Source organism: Camelus bactrianus, chromosome 7, assembly GCF_048773025.1.
Source record: "Camelus bactrianus isolate YW-2024 breed Bactrian camel chromosome 7, ASM4877302v1, whole genome shotgun sequence".
Lineage (NCBI taxonomy): Eukaryota > Metazoa > Chordata > Mammalia > Artiodactyla > Camelidae > Camelus > Camelus bactrianus.
Genome location: NC_133545.1, coordinates 76,906,912 through 76,926,195, shown reverse-complemented (window position 1 = coordinate 76,926,195; position 19,284 = coordinate 76,906,912). Strand labels below are relative to the sequence as shown.

The 19,284-nt window shown below is 42.5% G+C and overlaps 1 long non-coding RNA gene across 3 annotated transcripts in view; it reads right to left on the bottom strand.

The window, feature by feature from the left end:
- Positions 1–16,152, bottom strand: part of LOC123614514 (uncharacterized) — a 116,992-nt gene extending 100,840 nt beyond the window's left edge. For all 3 annotated transcript variants that reach the window (XR_012508266.1, XR_012508267.1, XR_012508268.1), the window contains exons 1-2: positions 15,745–16,152; positions 13,961–14,142 (exon numbers count right to left, since the gene is read on the bottom strand). This is a non-coding gene — a long non-coding RNA (uncharacterized LOC123614514). The remainder of the gene's footprint in view (positions 1–13,960; positions 14,143–15,744) is intronic.
- Positions 16,153–19,284: the final 3,132 nt, after the last annotated feature.

The following is a 19,284-nucleotide window of genomic DNA, read 5'->3' as shown; positions in this document are numbered from 1 at the left end:
TGCCTGAGGAACAGCCCCCTAGATCACCTGGCTCTGACAGCAACGGGGGTTAATTCAGGAGTCCCTCAGAACTGTAGCAAGCAAGACATTTTTAATGGGCTCAGAAGCACCCTCCCACAGCTGTACACCCAGGCCCAGAGCAAAGAGAGCTGGCAAAAAACGCCTGCCTCACAGTTTCTCCCTGCAAGGGGCCAAACTACGTATTTTCCAAGCTGCTGCCTAAAGGTCCAGCTTCCAACTGGCCAGCATCTAGGTGCTGCAACCCTCCCCTTTAGAACACTGATGGGTCTTGACACACCCTCAACTACCAGGAGCCACTAGGAACAAAGAAGGCAACTCGGACAATCACAAAGGTCTGAGAGGTAACCGGGGCATAGGCCAGCTGCTTGACAAGGTTTATCTCCTACACAAGACCACTCTATCAAGACTGGGAGAGGTGGCTATTTCATCTAATACATAGAAACCAATACGAAGAGTCCAGGAAAATGAAGAAACAGAGGAGTATGTTCCAAACAAAAGAACAAGATGAAAGTCCTGAAGCCGATCTTAATGAAATGGAGATAAGTGATTTACCTGATAAAGAGTTCAAAATAACAGCCATAAAGATGCTCACTGAAGTCAGAACAATGTATGAACAAAGTGAGAATTTCAACAAAGAAAAAATATGCTCAACGTACCAAACAGAAATCACAGAGCTAAAGAATAAAAGAACTGAACCAAAAATTTTAACAGAAGGGCTCAACAACAGACTAAACAGAAAGAAGGGTCAGCAAACAAAGACAAGGCAGCAGAATCCATCCAATAAGAGCAAAATTAAAAAATGAAAAAGAGTGAAGACAGCTTAGGAGCTTATGGGACACCATCAAAAGGATCAATATGTATCATAGGGACCCCAGAAAGAGAAATGAAAGAAAGAGGGGCAGAAAGATTATTCAACGAAATAATGGCTGAAAACGTAGCCTTACCTAGGGAAAGAAAGAGACATCCAGATTCAGGAAGTCCAAGTAGTACCAGTAAGATCAATCTAAAGAGACACACCCTGAGACACAGTATAATTAAATTGTCAAAAGTTAAAGGAGAGAATCTTAAAAGCAGCAAGAGAAAAACAAATTGTAGCATACAAGGAAACCACCAAAAGACTATAAGCTGATTTTCCATCACAAAAGTTGCAGGCCAGAGGAAGTGGGATGATACACTCTAAGTGCTGAAAGGAAAAAACTGCCAACCAAGAATGTTCTGCCCAGCAAAGCTGTCCTTCAGAATTGAAGGAGAGACAAAGATTTTTATAGACAAGCAAAAGCTGAAGGAGTTCATCACCACTAGACTATCCTGACAAAAAAAAATGTTAAAGGGAAGACTTCAAACTGAAATCAAAGGACACTAACTGGTAACAGGGAAACATATCAAAGTATGAAAAGGTAAATGAATAATTAAACGCAGAATGTTCTAATGTAGTGGTGGTGGTGAGTCAATTACTTACAACTCTAGTGTGAAGACAAAGTATTAAAAATAACTACAATTATAATATACCCAAAGTAAAAAGATGCAAATTATGACATCAAAAATATAAAAGGTAGGGGAGATGGAGAGTGAAAATGTGGATCTTTTGTACGTCTTCAAACTTAAGTTGTTATCAGATTAAGACAGGCTATAATAAATGTAAGATATTTTATGTAAACATCATGGTAACTACAAAGCAAAATCCTATAGTAGACATACAAGAGATAAACAGAAAGGAATCTAAGCATACCACTACAGAAAAATCATCAAATAACAAAAGAAGAGTGCAACAAATGAAGAATTGCAAAACAAGAATTCAATTAACAAAATGGCAATAGTAAGTCCATCACTATCAATGATTATTTTAAATATAAACGGACTGAATTCTCTAATCAAAAGACATAAAATGGCTGAATGGATTTAAAAAAAAGACCCAATTTCTGCTGCCTAGAAAAGATTCACTTCACCTTTAAGAACACACATACCACCAAGAGTGAAGGGATGGTAAAACATATTTCCTGAAAATGGAAACCAAAAGAAACCTAGTGTAGCAGTACCTGTATCAGACAAAACAGACTTTAACCCAACAGCTGTAACAAGAGACAAAGAAGGTCATTACAAAATGATAAAAGGGCTCAATTCATCAAGGGGATATCATATTTATACATATTTATGCACCCAATTTAGGAGCAAAGAATGTATAAAGCAAATATTTACAGATCTGAAGGGAGAACTAGACATCAGTACACTAGTACTGGGGGACCTCAATATCCCACTTTCAACAATAGATTATCCAGACAGAAATTCAGTAAGGAAATACTGGACTTAAACAACACATTAAACCAGGTGTGCTTGACATTTATAGAATAGTCCATTCTAACAGCAGCAGAATACATATTCTTGTCAAGTGTACGTGGAATATTCTGCAGGGTAGAAAATATGTTAGGCTCGAAGAAGTCCTAATAAATTGAAGATATTGAAATCATATCAAGCACTTTTTCTGACTGCAAAGATATGAAACTAGAAATCAATTAAGAAGAAGAAAACCGGAAAATTTACAAATAGGTGGAGATTAAACAACATGTTCCTGAATAGCCAACAGGTCAAAGAAGAAATCAAAAAAAATCATGAGACAAATGAAAATGGAAACACAACATACCAAAACATATGGGATGCAGCAAAAGCAGTTTTAAGAGGGAAGTTTATAGTGATAAACACCTAAACTAAGAAACAAGCAGTATTTCAGATGAACAACCTAACTTTACACCTCAAACTAGAAAAAAACCAAACTAGGCCCAAAGTTAGTAAAAGAAAGGAAATAGCAAAGATCAAAGCAGAAATAAACAAAATAGAGACTACATGACAATAGAAAAGATCAGTGAAATGAAAAGCTTGGTTTTTTAAATATAAACAAAACAGACAAAATGTTTAGCTAGACTAACCAAGAAAAATAGAGAGGGGGCTCAAAATTATAAATTAAAGAGAAAATTAAACTTATATATGATTACAACTGATATCATGTCATATTCACAATAGCCAAGATATGGAAATAGCCTAAGTGTCCATCAGTGGCTGAATGGATAAAGAAGATGTGGGTATATAGAGACACGATGGAATATTATTCAGCCATAAAAAAGCAAGAAATCCCACATTTACAACAACATGGATGGACCTTGAGAGTGTTATCCTAAGTGAAAAGAAGTCATGCAAACACAAATACTCACCTATATGTGGAACCTAAAAAAGCTAAGCTCATAGAAACAGTAGAATGATGGTTCCCAGAGGCTGGGTAAGGGGCAGGGAATGGGGAGATGCTGGTCAAAGAGTACAAACTTCCAGTTGTAAGATGAATAACTTCTAGGGATATGATGTACAGAATGGTGATTATATTTAATAATATTATATACTGGAAAGTTGCTAAAAAAGAGTAGATCTTAAATGATCTCACTATGAAAAAGAAATGGTAATTATGTGATGTGATGCAGGTGTTAGCTAAAGCTATGGTGGTAACCATTTGCAATACACAAATGACACAAATCCACATGTTGTACATCTTAAACTTATACATTGTTACGTGTGAATTATATCTTAAAGCTGAGGGGGTGATTTAAAAAAAATAGTAAACATCATCATTCTACTGACATGTTCACGGAATGTTTGGTGTTTCCTCCGCAGCATTCCAGTGTCTAGTCTCTATCTTTTTGAGTGTTGAGAGTTCATTTTGAAGATGGGAGCACTGAACTCAGGGTTCTCATGTGCAGTCCCTGGGGAGACAGTAGTGACAGTAGCAGTGGCTGCTTTCTGATCCCTGGCTTGCAGCCTGGAGGGTCCATCTCCAACTCAAAAGCCCAGTACCATCACCCAGGGTCCACCTGTATGGGCTGCTGCTTCCCAGCCTACTGCCTTGGCAGAGGTGAAGGCAGATCCGCTCAGGGCTTCTGTCCTGGCAATCTTCTCTGGAAGTCCCACCTCAAGTTCACCTCTCCATCCCTCCAGACAACTTTGTAATCACCTAATCCCCAGGATTCATTCCTTTTCTGTCTGAAATAGAGATTTTCGAATCACTGAATGCCTAATGATACAGATTTTTTTTAGCGTTCCAGCTCACAATTGGATTGTTGTCAGAGAATGTATTCTGTATGATACTGAATCTTTGAAATTTGTAAAAGCTAGATTTGTGATCTAGTATGTGGGCAATTTTATCAAATTCTATATGTTCTTTAAAAAATGTGTTCTTTATATAATGCTTGCCAATTGTGCTGTTAAATCTCATATATCTTACTGATTTTTGACTGCTTGATCCAAACCTTACTGAAAGTGATGTGTTAAAATCTTGCACTATAATAATGGATTTGTCATTTTCTCCTGGTAAATGTGTCATTTTGCTTTAAGTATTGCGATGCTGTGTGCTCAGGAACACGTAAGTTTAGATAACTTTCCAGTGAAGTAGATTTTAATCATTACACAGGAACAAGCTTTACTCACCTTTGCACATTTTTGTGTTCTTATGTCTCATTTAACAGTACGATTTTTATTTATTTTTAATCCAGTCTGACATTCTGTATTTTTAACTAGATTACAGTCCATTTATTTCTTTCACTCTGTCTTCTTTTAATGATTATGCCAAATGTTTTAAATGCATATTTTTACAAAGACTAAAGTTAATCAATATCCTTAACCTCCCAAATCATATCAGGACAGAATGTTTCAACTTCCTGAGCACACAGGATCCAAACTACATGTCAAGGGGCCCAGGCTCTTCAACCGATAAATTTTAAGGAAAACAAAGAGATGGAGGCAATGTTCTCCTAGGGCAGTCTACCCAGGCAACAAAAATAAAACCAAAAATTAACAAATGGAACCTAATTAAAGTGATAAGCTTTTGCACAGCAAAGGAAACTGTAAGCAAAACAAAAAGACAACCTATGGAATGGGAAAAAAGATATTTGCAAAAGATGAGACTGACAAAGGCTTAATTTCCAGAACATATAAACAGCTCATACAACTTAATAAAAAAACAATCCAATCCAAAAATGGGCAGAAGACCTAAACAAGCAATTCTCCAATGAAGACAAACGGTCAATAGGCACATGAAAAAATGCTCAATATCGCTACTTATCAGAAAAATGCAAATCAAAACTACAATGGGGTATGACCTCACACCAGTTAGAATGGCCATCGTTCAAAAGTCCACAAATGATAAATGCTGGACAGGGTGTGGAGAAAAGGGAACCCTCCTACACTGCTGGTGGGAATGTAGTTTGGTGCAGCCATTATAGAAAATAGTATGGAGATTCCTCAAAAGACTAAAACTAGACTTACCATATGATTCAGCAATCCCACTCCTGGGCATATATCCAGAGGGAACCTTAATCAAAAAGATACATGCACCCCAATGTTCACAGCAGCACTATGTACAATAGCTAAGACATGGAAGCAACCTAAATGTCCATTGACAGGTGACTGGATAAAGAAGTTGTGGTATATTTAGACAATGGAATATTACTCAGCCATAAAAATAAAATAATGTCATTTGCAGTAACATGGATGCACCTGGAGATTGTCATTCTAAGTGAAGTTAGCCACAAAGAGAAAGAAAAATACCATGATATCATTTATTTGTGGAATCTACATTTTAAATAAGACAACTAACTTATTTACAAAACAGAAACAGACTCACAAACATAGAAAACAAACTTAAGGTTATGGGCAGGTAGGGGGTGGGGAGGGATAAATTGGGAGTTTGAGACTTGCAGATACTAGCTATTATGTATAGAATAGATAAACAACAAGTTCATACTGTATAGCACAGGGAACTATATTCAATATCTTATAGTAACTTAAAGTGAAAAGGAATATGAAGAGGAATATATGCATGTACATGTATGACTGAAGCATTATGCTGTACACCAGAAACTGACACAACATTGTAAACTGACTATACTTCAATAAAAGTATATATATACCAAAAGAAAGAAAGAAAGGGATGGAGGGGGAAGTTGTCGATTAAAAGTGACTTGAAGGACAGACCAAATAAATTTTCAAAGGGGAGATACTACTAAACTATAGTGTCTAGAATTACACACCTGGATAACAAACTAGAAAAAAAATGAAAGAAACACAAGGAAGAAATCACAGTAAAAGAACAACTGTTACTTTCAGGGGGGAGGGAAGCAGTTGTGTTTCGATCTTTGTTCACACAAGGTGGATATTTATCTTGTAATAATTAAGTTATACTTTTGTAGTTTTCTGAACCTGGTTTCATTTCACAATAAAAAGATAAAAGTAGGGCATATTATCTCACTGCATTGTCTTTACTGATCCAATCCCACATGAACTATTTGATAGATCTCAGGATTAGTCTCTTAAGAAACCCAGGAAAACCTCAATCCACTCTTTTACAAACATATGGGTACAGATATATATAGGTCTTTCAGATTTGTGCATATGTGTGTGTATATGTATGTACATAGAGTTAGAGTGACAGTAAGTAAATTCAATTTATTAACCATGAACTTCAAACAGTACCAGAATATGTAGTAAAGGCGGAAAAAACAACTACATTCCTACCTGCCTTCCCCAGCTTCCCGCTGCCACCCTACACGCACTCTGTTCTCAGGACATGCTTAACTACTCCCCAATTCCAAACACAGCCCATTCTCCTGTTCTCCCCTCCACTGAGACTTTGTTCCTGTTTTTCATTATCACTGGAACACTCACACCTCCTCACAGCCTAGCTGAGTTTCCTGCCAGCCCAAGACCCCCCCCTACTAACTGAATCTGAGTGCTCCCTCATCTGAGCCCCATCACGACCTGGTACTCTCCTGTGGGATTTATCCTTGATCTGTCTCGTTTTATAAATACCTCCCCTCCTCCTGGATTATGCAATTATAACCTCAGTGCAAACTGCATAACTCATTCTGTGTGTCCCTTTAGGGATGAGCACAAAAGCTGGTACAATATATCCATTGGTAAGCTTTTTTTTTTTTTTTTTAAGTACAAGAAATTTACTGTCTTTTCTTTCTTGGTTGATAATTCAGTTAGAAAGCTGTCTTCAGTTAAAAAACTGTCTTCATCAGTTGCTTGTTAACAGTGATGTTGCTATAGTATAGCATTGATTTTACTTAGTATCCAGTTATAAGTCCAGAAGTCTGTGACTTGCCTGTCAGCCTCTCTATTTTAGACCAAAATGAAAAATCAAGAATTGGCCAAAAGCCCTAGAAAGCTTTAAGGGTAAACTCTAGTGGTGCCGGCAGCAACAGTCCAGCAGAGGGCAGCAGAGGGCCGAGGGAAGGGCAGTAGCCTGCTGCAGGGCCTGGATGGACTTGAGAGCGAGAGATGCACCCAGAAGAATCTCTCATTTCAAAGCAGAAGTTTAGAGAATAAGCAAAGCTAGAATGCTCCACGAGCCTCTTTGATCTCAAAGCGATCACAGCTCTGATGTGATATGTACTTAATTCAAAGTTTAGATTGCGGGGGATAAGATGGGGGTGGGGTGGCGTAGAGGGCTCCGTTTCCTCTTCCTCCTGACTCAAAACCCAAACCAGCCTCCTGGAAAATCACCTTCCCAATGAACACCAACTCTCCCTGGGAATTCCTCCCAGGGGCAGCTTCCCCTGTGATCTCTGAGAGTGGGGCCAGTTCTTGAAGCAGCCTTGTGTGTCCTTCCGTGGACTGCCCCCCACCCGCACCGCGCCTCCCCTAATGCTGGTCAGCAGGTTCTTCCCAGCTAAAGGCTGTTCCCCCCACCCCACCCCGGGTTTTGAAGGAGACTATCATTATTTTCAGGCCTGGATAATGTATATTAGCACGGATTTTATTCCATGCTTTAAGGAGTCCATGTTTAAATGAGAAATTCCATGACAGTTCTACTCTAAGCATTTGTCCTACAAGATGGGCTTTTTACAAGAAGCTCATTCCTGCCCATTGGGAGGTCCCTGGGTCTCACTGCTCAAGCCTCTTGTACAGATTGGCTGTCCCCAGCAAACGCTAGTGTGAGGTTTCTTGGAAGATGCATCTGCCCCTTCCCCTATCCAACCCCAGCTGAAACAGGGACACAATGGCTGAAGGTCCAGCCATGGCCTTGTGAGCTCAGTGGTAGGGCAGAAACAGAGACTGGGCACTGATGACCTTTGGACCCACCATATCAGCCCCGGGCTCTTCCCTCCTCCTGTTACTTGAGACAATTAACATTTAACTTTCTTGGGTCACTGACAACCCCCACTGTAAACTGCAGAAGGCAACCCTAGCCAATGTTACACGAACATCACTGTCAGACACTGAAGAAAATTAGACAAAAGAAAGATGCGCCCTCATCTTTTCCCAATCCAGACAGACATAATCTTCTGATTTTTTTTTCTACATTGCCATGGAAACAACTTTAACCAGACCCTTTGTGTGTGTGTAGAAGGGGGCGGGGTTCAGGGGGATCTTCTGGCCCTCACACTAAAACTGGAGAGAATCTCACATTTTAGCAGCTGGCAAGTGGTCAGCATGTGGAGGAGAACCTGTTGTGGGTGTGTAAGGGTATGATACTTATCACATGTATAATACGCGTGGGGCTCGCTCACACATGCTGCTTCCAGTGGGAATTCACGAATTCACCTCCCTCCCCATCCCTGACTAGTTAAGTTAAACATAATAAGGAACTTCTTTTTTTATTCTAACTACAAAAGTAATACAAAAACTCACTTAACTAGAAAAATCTGCAGGTACATAATATAAATACGGGAAACAGAGGGACATGAAAAGCACCAATAACTCCACCCAGCTTATTAATGCCATGGAAATAACCACTCAGATCTTCTAAGACAGATACACATCCATGCTTTTTTTTTTTTTTTTGAAGGGGGTAATTAGGCTTAGTCATTTATTTATTTTTAGAGGAGGCACTGGGGATAGAACCCAGAACCTTGTGCATGCTAAGCATGTGCTCTACCACTTGAACTCTACCCTCCTCCGCATTTTGGGGAAAGGTGGGTAACTAGGTTTACTTATTTATTTTTAGAGGAGGTACTGGGGATTGAACCCAGGATCTTGTGTATGCTAAGCATGTGCCATACCACTTGAGCTATATCGTACCCCCTCATGCAGTTATTGTTAGATAGGATCACACCATAGGAACAATCGTGCCACCGTGACTGTGTGAGTGTGTAACTGCAACCCCTGTTCAGTGTACCGCAAACATCTTTCCATTTCAAACCAACAAGGGCAGCCTTCCCTGGCCAGCTCCACCCAGGAATTGGACCCAGGACTGCCCCTCCCATACCACTACCTCCCCCTGTTTCCAGAAGGGCTTCTGAGGTAGTCTGCCTTTCAGAGGATGCCCCTGAAGCCAAAACAGCCAAAGCCACTTCTCTGCACTGTTAGCAACTGGCGTGGTTTGGGGGAGGGGCAGGCCGGCTCTTCAGGTTGACACCAACCACCTGACCACCCGTGCAATTCCCCCACCCTGGTCCCTCAGCTCCTGCAGGATCACATCCCTCCACTCCTGCAGGCCCTCACCCTCTCCAGTGTGCTCAGGAGTCCTTTCTCTCTAGTTGCTCTGCAGTCTGTTAGAGGTATAATCCCATTGCTCCACTCCACGGGGCTCTTTCATCCTGGTTCCCCAATAAACCAAACATAAACAATATGTTTCTCCCTGTCACATATAGCAGCCCTAACAACCCTGACCCTCCTTGAGGGCCTGCACACACCCCTGACCTGGAGAGCTCCCCAACGCAATAGATATCCCACTACACTAGTAAGTAAGGAAAGGCTGATCCAAAACTGCCGTTGAACAGGACCCTGGGGTGTGACCCTGACTCTCTCCACTTGTAATTTCTATGATCTCAGAAACATTAAGGTGAAAGAATTGAAAGAGTTGAGTGTATTAGGTACTTTTCAGCCAAGGATACAAACCAACTGTTTCCCCTCCGTACTGTGAGGGGCAGATGATAAAGTTAGGACTACCCTGCCAATGCCTTTGCAGAGTGTGTGGCAAGTAAAGCCTCTCCATCTAGAAATGCAAGAGGAACGTAGATCTGCCATTCTCCTAGGTGAGTCTCAAAGTCCTGGGAGGCAAGAGGAGTTCTTCTCAAGAACAATAATGGCTAACGTTTCCCAAGCACTTACCCTATGCCAGGAACTTTTCATATATTATCTCATTTAATCCTCACAAATACCCATGATGTAGATACTATTACTATCCCATTTTACTGATGAGGAAATTGAGTCTGGGGAAGTTAACTAACTTACCCAAGGTCACACAACTAGTTGGTATACCTGGGATTTGAACCTAAAAACCTGACTCCAGACCTTATTCTCTCTCCAGGGTGCAGCTCCCAGAGGAGGGAACCACCCATTTCCAAAAAACCAGGTGATTTGTCCTAAAAAGTTCACCAGCTATTTCAGATTCAATTTCTATACTTCATTCTGTTCCAAGTAGTAGAACAAATACAGGGATTCCAAACATTGGACTTGCGTGGCTCAAACCAGATCTTTATTTAAGCCACGCATGGCAAAGTCCCTGGAAAGGACCAAGTGGGAATTTACGAAAGTGACTTCCGAGAACAAAGCCCAGAAAAACTAATAACCCTATCATCCTTATTCCAAAAGGGAAAGTTCAGATTTGAGACAGTTCTGTGTAAAATGTCAACATCTTAGCCAAGTCATTCTTGAAGTAATAGAGGGAGAAGTGGAACAGCTGGATATCAAGTGTTGGTATAAAGCTACAGGAACTAAGACAATGTGTTGGCGCAAGGATAGAAAAATAGACCAAGGGACAGAAGGGAGCTCTCCCAGCCCACACACAGAGGGACTCTTGGCTCATGACAGAGGTAGCTCCGTAGAGAACTTGAGAAAGGACCATCTTTTTCATAAACCCAGTGTCGGGGGAGGAAATGAGACCTGTCCTGGACCTCACCCCGCAAGCAAAAACACTTCCCGCAGGACTTTAGATCCAATGATGAAGCGCAATTGAGGAGAAAATCTTTTAAGAATATCCTTTTGACCCCAGGTTAGGGAAACTTCTTTAAAAAGGTCACAGATATATTGATAAATTGGACATTAAAGTTAAGAACTTAAGCTCATCAAAAGTTGTCCCTACGAAAGTAAAAAAAAAAAAAAAGGCAAACCACGAAATGGGAGAAGATATTTTCAACTGTGGACAAAAAATGTTGCCTGTCATATCAGTAAACAAAGGATGCTGTGGCCATCAAGCCATCAGTCGCTGCAGCCCGCCCCCAACTGTGCACTCTGAAGGGGTTCAGGATGGGGAAAAAAAACAGATAATGGCCCTAGACAGTTAAGGTGTATATCAAAGGAATGATTTCAATGAGCCTAGACTCTTGTATCGTCCCATATGTAGAAAAGTGCTAAATTCATTAACTTGAGATGTCTGGTTTTTCTTTAATTAACAGTAATTTTTTTGATGTTCTGGTTTTTGTTGCAAAAACTCCTACATATCCTGGCTCCTCCCTTACCTCTTCGGAACAGTCCCTCAGAGCAATCTGAGAGGCGTTCTGCTGGGCTGAAGTCTATAATATGTCTGCCACATAAAATATAATTCTCAACTTTTAGGTTATGCATTTTTTTTTCAGTCAACACAACGTATGTCTAGAATAAAGAGCCCCTACAAATCGATAAGAAAGAGAAACAACAGAGGAGAAAAATAGGCAAGAGGCTTGAAAAGGTTCACCACAAGAGAAGAAATCCAACAGGCCAACAGATATATGAAAAGGTATTCGGTTTCATTAGAAATCTAACAGATATGAATTAAAACCACAATGGGGCTAGCCTGATCAAGCCCTTACACCTAACTTCCACTTTACAGAAAATACCAGAGAAGAATAGGCAAGACACCATGAGGAAACATGAGACAAATGCAGAATATGATGCTTCTTCAAGACAACTGGCCTGGTCTTTTTTTTATAAGTCAGTGTTATCAAAACAAGAGATTAAAGACGCAATAAGCAAATGCAAAGTGTGAACTGTTACTGGATCCTGATTTTTTAAAACTAGCTATAAAAAAAAACATTTTCAGATCAATTGGGGAAGTCTGAATAGGGACTAAATACTGTATGATATTGAGTAATTATTGTTAATTCTCTGCATTATTGTATTTAAACAGTAAGCTATTCCTCTTCTTAAGAGGGTCATGTTGAAGTATTTAAGGGTGAGTGTTATCATGACTGTCTTCATATGATTCACTTCCACAAAAAATAGATAGCTAAAAGAGCAAACCATTTAAATTATTTATTAAGCCAAAATATGTCATTATTTGCTTAGAGGCAGGTATATGGATGTTTTCTATACTGTACTTTGCACGTTTGAAATTTTTCATAAAAATTAGGTTATACAAGCACCCCAAAGTTCACAGCAGCACTATTTACAACAGCCAAGACAAGGAAACAACCTAAATGTCCATCGACAGATGACTGGATAAAGAAGTTGTGGTATATTTATACAATGGACTACTACTCAGCCATAAGAAGAATAAAATAATGCCATTTGCAGCAACATGGATGGACATGGAGATTGTCATTCTAACTGAAGCAAGCCAGAAAGAGGAAGAAAAATACCATATATCACTTACATGTGGAATCTAAAAAAAAAAGACAAATGAACTTATTTACAAAATAGAAACCAACTCTCAGGCATAGAGAATAAACTTATGGTTACCAGAGGGGGAAGGGGGTGGGAAGGGATAAACTGGGAGTTCGAGATTTGCAGATACATATATATATATATATATATATATATATATATATATATATATATATATATACACACACACCAGTTCATACTGTACAGCACAGAGAACTATATTGTGTATCTTGTAGTAACTTATGGTGAAAAAGAATATGGAGAGGAATATATGTATGTTCATGTATGACTGAAGCATTATGCTGTACACCAGAAACTGACACATTGTAAACTGATTATACCTCAATAAAATATATATACAAAAATTCTTTTAAAAAAATAAGTTAAAAAAACTCATGTACACACACTTATATACCGATGCACACAAACAGAAAAGCTAAACTTACAAAGACTAGCATTACCAAGTGTCAGTGAGCATGTGGAGCGCTGAGACCTCCCACACACAGCTGATGGGAGCGTAATTTGATGGAAGTACTTTGTCATCATCTGGTAAAGTTGAAGGAATATATCCCATGACCCGGCAATTCTACTCCAAGGTATCTATCCCACGTTAATGTGTGTACTTGAGTACAGGGAGACGTGGACAAGCATGCTCACAGCCGATGTGTTCATAAAATCCCCAAGTTGGTAACAAGCAAACATCTACAACCAAGTGGATTTATAAATACCTGTTGATTACTCAGACAACTGAATACTCTCCTGGAGGGACCATGAATTAACTACAGCTGTGTGCAATGACATGCAGGACCCTCACGAACACTGTGTTGGTAAAAGAAGCCAGATACAAAGAACACATACTGAATGGATCCACTTCTATATACTTAAATAGCTTGATATAAAAATAAAATAGTGTCCATAGATGTCTATTTACACAGTCAAATTTGAAAGAACAGCAAACAAGAGAATGGCCAGAAAAGGAGGGACAGTGATTACCTTTCAAAGGGGGATCTATAAGGGAGAAAAAATTAAAATCTGGCCTAAAATCCCTCAGTGTTATCGAGCCGGACTCCTTTCCACCACACTTGCCTGGGGCGAGATGGCTCTTGAAATGAAACCACAGATTTCTAGGGCTCTTCCCAGGAAGACTTTCTGGATTTCCACTGGCCTCACTACAGAGGGACTGGTCAGTTGTTACCAAACTTTGAACTTTGGCGTCCAGGAAATGAGCTAAATCATTTCTTTTGGAATTGTTCGCATCCTACCAGAGAGATAATTCTCATTCCTCCATCCTGTAAAGCCTGGAGCCCAAGACAGAACACAGAGGACATCTCCACACTGCGGCGGGGGTGGGGTCCTCAGAGCAAAGTGGTCCTACCTGGACATCAGGCGCTGAAGGTAGTGTGACAGGCTCGGGGGCACAGAGCAAGGTAACATCTGATCCTCAAACCCAGGCCAGACGCATCATCCATGCTCCTAGAAGGAAGGCTTCTCTCCTGTTTCTGTTCACTTGGAGATTTTCCTTAATGTTTCCATTCATCAGTATGAAACTTCATTCAGCTGTGAATAATAGAAACCAAGGGAACCAGCTGAGGTTTTCACTTTCTTTCATCAAACCATGAATACCTGGGTAAGTGGTGACTGGTGTAGGTTCAGTGAGGGGCAGGGGAGGGGCAGGATACCACTCCTATTCTCTCTGCCTTTTCCTCGTGGCCCCAATTTAGGGCCATCATTAGGACACACGGAGTCTTCGTGCGAAGTAAAAGAGGCGCCCTTCTGAACAGATGACGTTTGGCAGGACTCACCCCATCCCTGGGTGAACAATATACTGATGGACACCCCACCAACAAAATCTGGTTTTATAGCTGTCTCTACCATACTCACCAAAGGAGTCAGGACATCCACATCTCCAATGACTCTCAGGAGTTTTTCACACAGTACTGAAATCTGAATTACATGAAGCCTGGGACCTGAGTTCAGAAGTAAAAATGACTACCACCCCCAAGCCCACACTGATTGCTGGAAATCAAATAGAGGTCCATTTACTAGCAAAACCCAGGCAGTGCATCAGATGGGCTCAGAGGGTTCACCCCCAAGTTGGGTGTGTGGGGAGAAGGGGCATGTGGCAAATGTCCCCACAGAGGCAGATGCTGAGCTATCCAGACACAAGTCCAATGCCATGACAGTTTCAGTTCTTGTGGACCTGTACCCCAGGCTATGCAGACCCCAGGTTACAAAAACGTTAGCTCTATAGAGGTAGCCACTTTAACACTTTGGTCAGCTTGTTTTCAGACGGAGGAGGGGAAATTCACCTGTATTCACACACGTTTCCCTTGTCAGGAAAAAAATCAGGAGGGGAGTGGTTTTCACTGCGTACAGATGGGGATGGGGCTGGGTGGGGAAGGGAGAGTACGCAGCCGGTATGCATTTGAATCAGCGTTCCTACCTACAGCTTACAGCACACCAAAGCCAAAGCCCTAGCGGGAAGGGGTCTGAGTAACAGGCGCAGCAGCTACATTTATGAAGTATGAATCAAACCCCGACATTTATAGCTGCCAGACCGTCGTCTACATAATTGGCAAACTTGAGGAGGTGCACAATATTTTCTCTCCTAAATCCACATCAATCCCTAAAAAGGACTTTAGAGAAGCCCTGTTTTGTTCTGGAAACCAAACGTCCACCCTCTCCATGATTAGATTTTACCCCACTTTTAAGCTAAGCGCGTTGCTGATTCTTGCGTGCTGCAAGACGACGGGGATGAATCAGAGAAGGGATTTCATTACAGCACAGCACGCAGCACGAGGGCAGCGTGAACATTAGCGTCTCTGCACTGGGCCTCCCATAGCCATACGGAGCAGCCAGATGGCATAACCCAGGTGGACACCAGGCATTCAGTTGTGTGCACAACAGTCCAGGAACACTGAGCTTGGGGAACCCACTGCTTTTTAGCAAGAAAGCCTGCTCTTTGCCCAGGAGGAGACAGTATCTTATAAGACTACCAGTGGCTGGAAAGCCAGAGCCACCTGATTAACAGCCCACTGGAACCTCGTGGAACAGGAAAGTGGCAATTTCCAAGAAGGGGTGCAGGGAGAAACAAGTACGAAAACATAGCAACAAAAAGCTGTATGGCCCAGCCTGAAAATAGCGCAAGTGGGGTCTTACCCTAACCAGTGTACTCTTGTGAGCACACATCAAGTCCGGTCAGGAGACAGCGTGTCCAGCGCTCTTTTTTCTTGCCCTGGTTCTCTTTTCAGGAAACCCTCTGCCAAGCCCTTTGCTCCTGCTAAGCTGTGGAAAAGGCCTTGCTGCTGCTTCCTGGGGCCAGAGAGGAGCGGCTGCCCGGGAAGTCTCTGAGGTTCCGAGTCTCCTGAGAATGTGACTTCTGAAGCCACAGGTGTCCACCCAGGGAAGAGGGTCATCGGCCTTTTTTTGTGCGTTCCAGTCCATTAGACGTGACAAAAACAGCAGTCTTACTATCCAGAGTTAAGCGGCTTTCAAGGAGCGGATTTTTACCACTTCCAGCTCTCTGGCCTTCTGCCCTCTCCAAATTGATGGCGGGCAGGTTGCGTGGCGGGGCCGGGGGGGGGCGGGGTAAACGAGGCCGAGGGGAGGGGCGGGGCTGAGGAAGGGAGGGGCTAGTGGAGGGAGGGACCTAGGGGAGGGGGGCCGAGGAGCGCGGCGGGGCCGAGGGGCGGGGCGGGGCCGAGGAGCGCGGCGGGGCCGAGGGGCGGGGCGGGGCGGGGCCGAGGGGCGGGGCGGGGCGGGGCCGAGGAGCGGGTTGGGGCCGGAGTCCTCTGCTGCTCAGCTCCAAGCGGCCCACCATCGGCGTTGACTGAGCGGTCGCACCTGGCCGAGCTCATTTGCTGCACTCTTCCCTAAGGAAGTTTCTCTCCCAGCATATTTCTTAGCCTCTGTGTAAGGTCTTAGGCTGGTACCTAATAGTTTGTGAGAATTGCTCAAACTTGACAGGGGTGGACTTTATTTAGGTTCAAATTCAACCATGTCAGTATACATAAACACTTTTAATATTACAGAACATAGTTATCCCTCTTATTCTGCCTGCCTTTTCACCTCCATTATCAGTTCTTACTGATTCTCTTCCTTTTCTCTTTCCTACTTTCAATGGCTGAAGCCAAAGAGGAAGCGGTGAGGGAGTGTTTTGAGAGCTGGAAACTGTCAGGACGAGGGGGAAACTATTTCAGTTCCTTTCTCAACTGCCACCTCAAATCTAGAATTTAAAAACATTTCCTCTTGAGAAATTCAGACCCTTCGGCACAGATTCCCACGGCCCCTAGGTGCCATGCAGCATCTTTGCATCGGTGGAGGACTGGGGGCTGTGGGTGTTACCGATGCTGAAGGGCACACACATCGGCACATCGGCTTGGAGGCAAGTAGCAGAGGGGCTGAGGGTGGAGAAGTCCCAGCTGACCGTACTGTGTAGTAGATGGGCTTTAGGTGACCAGCTGCTTCCTCACTCGCTTCTCTGTGTCCTTGTGACCAAGGGGTTAGATTTCTAAGATAGCAAAGATAAAGTTCCCACAGAAGAGAGCAAAGCCTGGCCTCATTGGCACAATGAGCCATTCTCCAAACTCTAGGTTAACTCCAGAGCACGGACAGCACACACAAGGTCCACGTTTCATTAGCTACACACAGTCATCAATTTTTGCTCTAGCAAGAATTGGCTTTCCTGCATTTCTGTAAAGAGTCAGGTAATAAGTATTCCAGGCTTTTGGACAGAACGGTCCCTGTGGCAGTTACTCAGATCTGCCATTGGAGTACAAAAGCAGCCACAGACAATACATAATTGAGTGTGGCTGTGTCCCAATAAAACTTTATTCATAAAAACCGGCAGTGGGCAGAATAAGGCCTTGGGGCCATAGTATGCCAACCAGCCTCCACCTAGCAACCCCTGACCACTGTGTTGTTACAACAGTGTACGGAGTACAAAGATGTCTCTAAGTTCAGGAGGAGGGTTGTAATCAATTAGCCTTGTCTGTATGGGTGCTGAAAGGGGAGTAACTGGCTCTACACCAGTGATCCACTGTGCCCACCCCAGGAGGGGTACAACATGATCCCCTGAGCTATATGAAAAAACATTAGAGTTTCTATTTATTTTTATTTTATCTGTTTTCATGATAGACTATTGATCTTGTCTACTTCATCATGGATCCATGGAATTTGCAGTGAGTCAGTCCTTCTATATAATGTGCTAATTGGAAGTCAGGCTTACAAATCTCTGAAGATGACGTCACAGTAAGTGTGCCCTCGAGTGGCAGGACCAGCCCATCGGCTCTGGTCTGAGCTATGCATATCTCCCAGGAATTCACCCAAGAGGAGAGCTGTGGTTCCTAACTCCTTGCAGGCAGTTTCTTTGGGGAGTATGGTGCACTTGCCATACTACAGGAATCTCAGACTCAACAGTTCTGTTTTGAATCTGATCAGCAGCTCAGCTACTGATCAGATTACCAAAAAAGGGAACCCATTGCCATCCCTGCCTTGCCCCACCCACACACACACCCCATTCATAAGAGCACTGAACAAGCTGTGCTTCCCTGGCCTCTGGTGGCCCCCTTCTTTCTTGGTAGTCAGGCCTGCCATGTACAGGTGGACAGATTGTACACTGCACAAGGAGGCTGCATCTAAGGAGGCATCATTCACATTGTAAACATTGTAGACATATTTATTATGTCAATTTCCTGGTCTACAGCAGCATCTTGTTTTAACAATGTCAGTACATCATGACAATTTCTGACCAATGATGTAAAGCATCTTGAGGAAAGGTGCCTTTTTAATGCTACAAAGGCACTGCAGCAGCCACAACAGGTGAATGACACCTCTAGTGGTTAAGGAATGGAGAAGAAAAATACACAGAGTACAATAGATTTAATTTTTTCTGAAGCAGAGGTATCTTGGTAACACCCTTTACAGTGTGGGGGTGCTTTTCAGAGTGAGCCAGCTTTTGGGTTCTGAATCATGAGCACAAGCCTCGAAGGGTAAAGGTGCAGAATCGATGGTCCACCCTCAGTCACCTCTACTCATGACTGGAGGTGAGGGGCCAAAGGCACACAATTATTTCTTTCCTCATCCTGGCTGCTCTCCTTCCACACAGAGAAGAGGATTTGGAAGGGGCAGTCAAAGCAGAGAGCTGAGCCTTGATGTTAACCCCCACAGAAGGAGGTAACAAAGTAATACTCTCCTGACAGAAGAGCCAGCTGCTGTCTTGTGGCTCCCAGTATCCATTCCCCTTTCTCCTGATAACACCTCCCACCGCCCTTTTGGGAAATAAGTTCTGCCCCTTGTGAGAAGTCTCTGGAATTGCCAAACAAAACACCCTGCCTTGTACTGGATGGAGGAATGGTCACATGACTCCAGCTGGGCCAGTTGTGCTCTCCCTGGCCCTCTTTGGGGCAGGTAATGTTATGTTTCAACTTGACTGAGCCATGGGGTGCCCAGATATTTGGCCAAAGATTATTCTGGGTGTTTCTGCAAGGGTCTTTTTCAGTGACATTAACATTGCAATTGGAGTAAAGCAGATCACTCTTCGTATGTGGGTAAGCTTCCTCTGGAATAGAATAGAGCAGAACAAAAAGACCAACCCTCCCCAAGTAAGAGAAAATTCTCCAGCAGACTGCCTTTGGGCTTCATCAGCAACATTGCTCTTTTGCCTCAAAGCCCTTGAGCAGGAACATTGGCTCTCTCTAG